Source organism: Mesocricetus auratus, unplaced genomic scaffold (assembly GCF_017639785.1).
Source record: "Mesocricetus auratus isolate SY011 unplaced genomic scaffold, BCM_Maur_2.0 Super-Scaffold_4256, whole genome shotgun sequence".
Lineage (NCBI taxonomy): Eukaryota > Metazoa > Chordata > Mammalia > Rodentia > Cricetidae > Mesocricetus > Mesocricetus auratus.
Genome location: NW_024429182.1, coordinates 74,741,930 through 74,750,446, shown reverse-complemented (window position 1 = coordinate 74,750,446; position 8,517 = coordinate 74,741,930). Strand labels below are relative to the sequence as shown.

The 8,517-nt window shown below is 40.4% G+C and overlaps 1 non-coding gene across 1 annotated transcript; it reads left to right on the top strand.

Moving 5' to 3' along the window:
* The first annotated feature begins 3,721 nt into the window (after positions 1-3,721).
* LOC121135540 lies at positions 3,722-3,828 on the top strand. The gene has a single exon (XR_005872644.1). It is a non-coding gene; the product is annotated as a U6 spliceosomal RNA (small nuclear RNA).
* Positions 3,829-8,517: the final 4,689 nt, after the last annotated feature.

Genomic DNA, 8,517 nt, shown 5'->3' with positions numbered 1-8,517 from the left:
AGAAACCTCTAAAGATGCTGTTGAGTTTATTTTCTGTTTCCCATCTAGTGCCAATCATGCTACCTACCCTTAAGAGTAGTTTGTTTCCTCAGTGATATTCCCTTGGATAAAACTAAAATTTCATTTGTAAGTGGTTATCAGTTGGACACAGCTTTTGGGTTAGGGGTAGGGGGTATGTGTTCATTTTCCCTTTAAGCTCTAGAACCCTATCTGAGGTAGCCCTGTGCAGGTCCTGTGCATGCTGCCTCAGTGTCTATAAGTTCATATGTATGTTAATCCTGTTGATTTAGAGGGCCTTGTTCCCTTAGTGTCTCCTATCTCCTCTGGCTCTTATACTCCTTTCTCCTTTTCCATAGGGTTCCCTGAGCCATAAGGGCGGAAATCTGATGAGGACATCTCATTTAGTGCTGAGTGTTCCAAGGTCTCTACTCTCTGCATTATGTCTGTCTATGGGTCTCTGTATATGTTCCCATTTGCTATAGGAAAAAGCTTCTCTAATGATGGCTGAGCAAGGCACTGATCTAAGAGTACAGCAGACTGTCATTAGGAGTCATTTTGTTTCTATTTTCTTTTAGTAGAACAGCTGAACTTGGTTTTACCCTAGGTCCTTGGGTTATCTAGTTTCAGGTTCTTGGTCACCCAAGCAGTGCCAGATATTAGTTCTATCTTGTGGAGTGAGTCTTAAGTCATTTTTATTTGGTCTGGTAGATTGGGAATCAAAAATTGCTTACCATGCTGAGTAATGTCTATCATCCTCTCAACAATCCTAGTCTTTCTTCCCACTCCTCCTAGTTCTTGAAATTCATGGAGATATGTCTGGTGATGACCAATGTCTATTGGTTCATCTGGGCCAGTCCATCAGGGACTGTTTTCTCTAGAATTGTCTCAAGTAGTATGGCTTATGTCTCAAGGAGTGACAAGTAGTGATATTATTCAGTTTGCCTCCTTCCATGATACTTATACTTATCTCATCAACCTCCAATTTTCTGCAGTCTCGGGAGCCAGGCTAAGAGAGAGGTCTTCCATTTTTCATCTTAAAACTCTTCCCAGTTCAAAGAGTTCAGAAGCAGAATGCTTTGTGGTTTCATGCACTGAGGCATTATAAAAGTCCCCATAAGCTCCTGAATCAAAGATTATATATTCTGTGATTTTAAAGGTTGGGCCTGTAGAATGTCTTCTATAATTTCTGTTTCATTTCCTTTCTCCTCACCATTGTGGTACTTCTCATATGTTTCAAGAGTTCATATAATGGTAGGGGTTCTTTAGCAAAGGTATAATTATGACTCCTTCTTCTTGCGCTCAAGTTAGAAGAAATTACAAGCCAGCCCCTGCATCTCACACTCTCCCCTATCAGTAGATAACATGGATGATGCTACCTACATGTCACTTTCTAATTGTAAAGTTCTAATTTCCACTTCATACATGAAAGTTCCATCTATATAGTGGGCTTGACTTCAGCTTCATATCTTATAACCATTGTAATGGATTGCCAAAATTTAACCCCAGTCTCAGATATTACAATGTAGTTCCTAGTCCTTCAACCATTCTCAATGTGTCCCCATACTCAAGCAGAAGACATTGTTCATGAGGGAGATGTGACGCTCTATACCACATGAGATAAAAAGGTCACCCTGGGCTACCTTCTCCCATGAATACCACAACTTCAGATGGCTCAACCATCAGAAAATATGGTCCTGTCAGAATTTATACCATCAACACCCCTTCCACAGTAATTCAGCCTTAGTTATTTATCTTACCACTCATGGCAAGGATCACACAATGATCCTTGCAAAATTGTCTTTGCTTCTGTTTATCTTCATGTTTGTTAACAATTTATGTTACTTTTCCTGGGGAGACATTAACAGACATCTGTTCACAAACAGTACCAGTGACTGACCATAGAAACCATTCGGCCCAATACAAATTTAATGAAGCAATGACCATGGTTTTCTAGGTTAGTTACAGGACTGTGGAAGACCCATAAACCACTGCATCACCAGAAAGTCCTACCCCATCACAGATGATGTCTTTTTAGAAACTTATTCATGAAGCCCTGCATTCTGTTAACCTAATTCTGATTTGCTGTATAACCTCCAAAAATCATGTGCAGTGGATAGGATCACAGGAGAAACTCCTGTGCCCTACCCCTTCTACTAAATAGTGTTAATATCACTCCTTCTGCTAACATAGCCCTAGCTGCTGCTGCATTATTCTGCTTCTTCATGAGAGTGATGGGATACAGTCGTTCAGGCCCCTGCCCAGTGGAGACTGTTTCACTGCAAGAGCTATCATATCAGATCTATGATATGGTTTATAGTGGTGTCTGTTCCAGAACCACAGCAACACTGTGGGTTTCTCTGTGTTCCTATAAACCTACCAATTGTCCTCAAAGAATCCCTAAAGAAGGAGGTTGCTGTGCACATATAGCTTTCTTCTATCTTAGTCAGGAGTCCCCCTGGCTTTTCTATTATGATAACAACTACTAATTTGCTCATGTTATTTTTCAATCAGCTCTCCCGGTCTGCATAGCTCATATTTTTTGCATTAATTCCTTCATTGTTGTGACCAAATACCTAACAAGAACTAACTTAAGGGAGAAGATTCTTTTAACTAATCATCAGGGTATACATCCATCATGGTGGAGAAGGCATGACAGCAGAAAAGGTTCACTGTTGTGGTCATGGGAATGTACTCACATGTCAGTAGATAGGGAAGCAGAGAGAAGGGTGTATCTTAACACTATCTAAAACACCTAGGTGATTCTAGGAGTCAAATTGACAATGGAGATTAACCACCTTAGCCTCCATGCAGATTGATCAAATCCTTATTATAAAGGAATATGTGTGTACTTTCACATTTATGTGCGGTGAGAAAGAGGTCAAGGACATGTGGCTAAGCAGTCACAAGCATAGTGCAATCACCGGGGGTGTGGGAGTCCTGAGTTGAGTTAGATGGATCAGGTAAGCTTTGAATGTCAGAAGACCTCTGAGTGGAAAGGCTGAGTGAGTTAGCATTATATTTCTCCCTGGTTCTGTATCACTGAAGAACTATGAAGAATACAACTCTGGTTACTTCTGCTTTGGGAATTACACTCATATAAGCATGTTTTGTTGTCACATGGTCAGAGGTTTGGGCATAAAATGAAGTCAGGGTTGATCTGGAAGATTCTAAACGGTTCTGTATGCCTTTGACTTTGGGCAATATTGACTTTTTTGGAGTGGTTAACAAAAGTGATAGGACTGTAGATGTTTTCCTCATGTAAGAGGCCCAGAGATTTCTGCTCGGTACAAATGAGAAATGGTAAAGTCATGAGAAAAAAAGACCAAGTGAATTAGAGAGTTAGATGAATGATTTTCAATGAGGCTCCATGTGGATGGAAATGGGTACATTGTACGATCATTTTAGGGTCTTAATTTTACACTTTTAGAGTACTCAAATTCCTGGTTCTTAGATGCAACATACCCCATTCTGCATCTAAAACAAACCCCACAATACTTCCCTGGGGATGTTTTTCTAGCAACCATGAAACAATATTGTTGGAAAGTTAACTGGAGTATACAAAAGTAAGGAGGCTTGGTTGTTAAGTGAGTCCTAGCTTGGACTTTCTATCTCGGGGTCTAGATGATGATGTAGGCTCATTTAGACATTGAGGCTCTTTCACAGCTTCATTCATTCATTCACTCATCTATTTTGCAAATGTGTCTTGAAAATGTGTAATAGTGTGCTAAGTTTGGCAGCACATATGCAAAAATTGAAATGAAACAAAGAAGATTAACATGGGCACTGTGCAAGGATAACATGTAAATTTGTGACTTTCCATAATTTTTCTACTTCAATGAAAGAGAAAAAAATCTCATAAAACTGAAAATATGGAATTAGACATAACAAGTTAACTTATTAATGCTAGAGACACAGTAAGGGTGGAGATACACATGATTGTACACACACACACACACACACATATTTATTGTGTGATATTTATTGAATTCTTAGTCTATCAGGAATGATGGACAGTTTGTGTTTTTAGTTCTAGGAAAGAATCTAGGGCTTTAGTTATGCAATGTAAATGCTTTGTCATTGAGCTACACCACCAACCTTAAATGAACAATTTAAACAAATGTGCTGTTTTGTAATAAAGACTTCCAGAAGTAATGTACCATGGATGATGATGCAAAATATGCCTTTTTAGGATTTAAGTTGAACTACAAAGTCAATTTGCATATTGTACTCTTGGCCTGCTAAAGCCATAAAATTATATTCTAACATTCCCTGAATAGGTATAAAGAAAGACAAAATGGTAGATTGGCAAGGTGCCTCAATGAGTTAGTAACCAAGCCTGAGAATCTAAGTTTGGAATCCCTCAGACTCACATGGTGGAAGGAGAGAACCAATTCTTGCAAGTTCTCCTCTGACTTCCACATGTACATCATTTGTGCACATTTCTGCAGATGCAGGTACACACCATACATACAATAAAATTTTTAAAAGAAGCAATATGGTGGGTTTAAGGAAAACAATAACTTCTGCATGGCTGGGGATGAGAGCAGTGCCAGAATTCAAGGCCAAAGAAGAAAAGATGTGACTTATCAGCTATCTGGTATGATGTATGATGACTGTATAATGTGCAGGCCCCCATTTCAGTTAGGTTAACCTTCTTCCTAGCAATCTGTGTTATTTTTATCCTGAAGATACCAGAGGTGTAAGCTCATCCATTACCAGAACCCAATGTCTTTCACACTCTCAATTACATCCCAAATGTCTTTGGCAATTGTGGTGTCTGGGCTTGGCCCGGCTCTCCTGGCAAAAGACAGAAACACATATCTTCCAGACTGGGCTCAGAACATGTCTTCTTGCCTTCTGGGGGAATTGCTGCTTGAGACATCAAATTTTACAGATCATGGTTTTGGAGAAAAATATGTCACCCCAGAAGTGAGTAGGAAATTATTCACTTTTGGAGAGATAGAAATGTCAAGCCAGACGGGTCAGGCCCCAAGCTAGATTTCCAGGCAGCTCCATGAGATCCAGGAACCCCAGCACCCTCTACTCCCAGCCCATCCAAGGATGTGCTGACTTAGAAACTGGAAGATGCTTGTTACTGGACTCTAACTTTGGAGCTTTTTCTCATGCTTGCTGCCTCCCCCTCATAACTATTACAATCTCCTATCTTAAGTATGGCTTCCAAGGATACCTTTCTTGAAACACAGGTGACTCAGAAGACTACATATAACCTGGGATTCCAGAGCATATTTTAACACAATGTTATCAAAATGCCAATGTTGCCATTTTGTAATTACGATATATATTTAGTTTTATACCCACTTTAATATCAGTTAAAATATTCAAGAATTAGTAATTTATTTTTTACATTAATGGACTGATGAGAAAATTAATGAATGGATTCTTGGGCTTGAAGACTCTTTTGGTTAGACTTTTGACCCCAAATCATTCTGGCTTTTTAAGGAATGAGTATCTATAGTAATAAGGTGCCAGGACTAGTAGAAACTTAGACTACGGATAAGTCAGTGATTCCACAGACTGGCCAGCAGAACACTTCCTTTTAGATTTGCCTGGGTAGAAACAGAAGGAGAGCATGCAGCTTAAATAGTGACAGATGATGCTTTGTTGTTAGAGAGATATGGAGACATTTTGGAGTTTTCTAAAAGAATTATATATAATCTGGAAGAGAATTCTTACAGTTTATACACATTTAAAGAAGAGTTAAGAGGTAGGAAGTTCTGAGGTGGTCTGTGTTCTCATTGGAAGGTTATTTTTTGATGTATGTGTTTGTTGTATTGTTTGTGTATATAGTGTGTGACTTTGTTAGTATAGCTGTGTGCATATGTAAATATAGATTCATGGTATGTGTGTGTGCTTGTGTGTAGGTCAGAAATATCTTTTCCTGGCTTGTTCTCCGTCTTTATTTTCAGAGGTATTTCCTCACTGTACCTGAATTTCATCAATTTGGCTAGACTGGCTAGTCAGTGACCTTCAAGAATCTTCCTGCTTCACTCATCTTCCCTTTCAGGAAGGGTAAAAGCATAGACCAACTTTCCCAGTCTTTTTTTATGTTTGTTCTGGGGATTCAAACTCAACTCCTCATGCTTGACATCTCCATCACCTCCTCTATCCACTCTTGACATCTTTTTACAGCGTTGCCAGATGTGTTGACAGGTGGTCCTTGCCTGGCCACCTTCTCTGATGGAGGAAATCCTATAGTCCAGGACAACTTAGTGGTCTTAGGTGTAACAGTCTGTTGCACTGTGCACTGTTTACAGTTAGGCACTTAAAATGGATGTCACACTCTCTAAATGCTGTCTTTCAATTGTGACAACTGAAATTGGCTTCAGACAATGGCCATTTCCCTGGGGATGGAAAGCAAAACCAACCTTGGTTCAGAACAACTGACTTAGAACCATCCTAGCAGGATGTGGGCTTCATTAGAGTGTAAGCTATCGATTTTGTTTATGATCCATTTTCTTTTTTTTGTCAAAGTAAAACAACAAAAACACAAATAAATCTACCAGGCATTTTCTTTTTGGAACAGTTTCCTCCACTCCTCCAGAACATTCAGACCTGATAAGCCTTTTTCTGAACTCAAGGGGACAGAACCCTCTGACTATGGACTTCCAAAGAAAACAACAACTCTCTGGAGATACAAATAGCTGTTTTATCAGGGCTCATCTCAAACAGGTCTAACGTAGATGAAGATAGGCCACCATTGTGAGATTTCTGAAAACACCATCTGAGCTCTTGGATTAAGTACACTCGGAGTCAAATTATCTAAATTTGAAAAGATGTCCCTATGCTTGTTAGTGACCAAAACAAAGTACATTCTTTCTGGTAGTTGATTTTAGCTGCATGTCAACCAGTTATATCTAGAGAAAAGGTATGAGTTTTTATGTTGTTTTTTTTTTTCCTTTTTTTTATTTTCCAGTTTAAATTTAGATAAGAAATGAGGTTGCTTCACAAGTCAGTTCCAGGTCCCTCTCCCATTCCCTCCCCTCCTCCTGTGCCCTCCCCCCAACCCCCCCCCCCCGTTATCCCCTCATTCCCCCAGGGAGGGTGAGGCCCTCCATGGGGGTGTCCATAGTCTGTCATTTCATATAGGGCAGGGCCTAAACCCTTCCCCAAGAGTTCAGGGTGAGAGTGCACCTCACATTGTTCTATGGGAGTCCAAAGTCCGTGTGTATACTTGGGATGGGTACTGATCTGCTGCCCAAGGCTCAATAGATTCCCTAGGCCTCCTCACTGACACCCAAATTCAGGGGGTATTGATCAGTCCCATGCTGGATTCCCAGGCTGATGCCTGGGTTTCAAGAGTTAACCTTTGTCTAGTCAGCTGTTTCTGGGGGTTAAACCAGCCCAGCCTTAATCCCTTTGATCACCAGTCCTCCCTCTCTGTTACTGGCTTTCTTGAGTTCAGCTCAGTACTTAACCAAGGGAGTCTGCCTCTTCTTCGATTAGCCACTAAACGAAGTTTCTGTTTCCCAGACTCTCTGGCCATAGGATTGTAGGCTGGCACTCCCCAGATCTATGTCTAAAATCCATATATGAGAGAGTACATGCCATGTTTCTCTTTTTGTGACTGGGTTACCTCACTCAGGATGGTTTCTTCGAGTGTCATCCATTTGCCTGCGAATCTCATGATTCCGTTATTTTTTTTCTGCTGAATAGTACTCCATTGTGTAGATGTACCACATTTTCTCTATCCACTCTTCGGGTGAGGGACATCTAGGTTGCTTCCAAGTTCTGGCTATTACAAATAAAGCTGCTATGAACATAGTGGAACATACATCTTTGTTGTATGAATGGGCATCTTTTGGATATATGCCTAAGAGTGGAGTTGCTGGGTCTTGTGGTAGGTTTATTCCCATTTTTCTGAGGAATCTCCATACTGATTTCCAAAGTGGCTGAACCAGTTGGCACTCCCACCAGCAATGGAGGAGTGTCCCCCTTTCACTACATCCTCTCCAGCATAAATTGTCATTGGTGTTTTTGATTTTAGCCATTCTGACAGGAGTGAGATGGTATCTCAGAATTGTTTTTATTTGCATTTCCCGGATGGCTAAGGATGTTGAGCACTTTCTCAAGTGCCTCTCAGCCATTTTAGACTCCTCTATTGGAAACTCTCTATTTAGTTCTGCAGCCCACTTTTTAATTGGGTCCTTTGCTGTTTTGGAGACTTGCTTCTTGAGTTCTTTGTAAATTTTGGAGATCAACCCTCTGTCAGATGTGGGATTAGTGAATATTTTTTCCCATTCTGTGGGCTGCCTTTTTGTCTTGCTGACTGTGTCCTTTGCCTTACAGAAGCATCTCAGTTTCAGTAGGTCCCATTTATTAATTGTTGATCTCACTGTCTGGGCTACTGGTGTTATGTTCAGGAAGCTGTCTCCTATACCAATTCGTTCAAGGGTACCACCCACTTTCTCTTCTAAGAGGTTCAGTGTGGCTGGATTTATGTTGAGGTCTTTGATCCATTTGGACTTAAGTTTTGTGCATGGTGATAAACATGGTTCG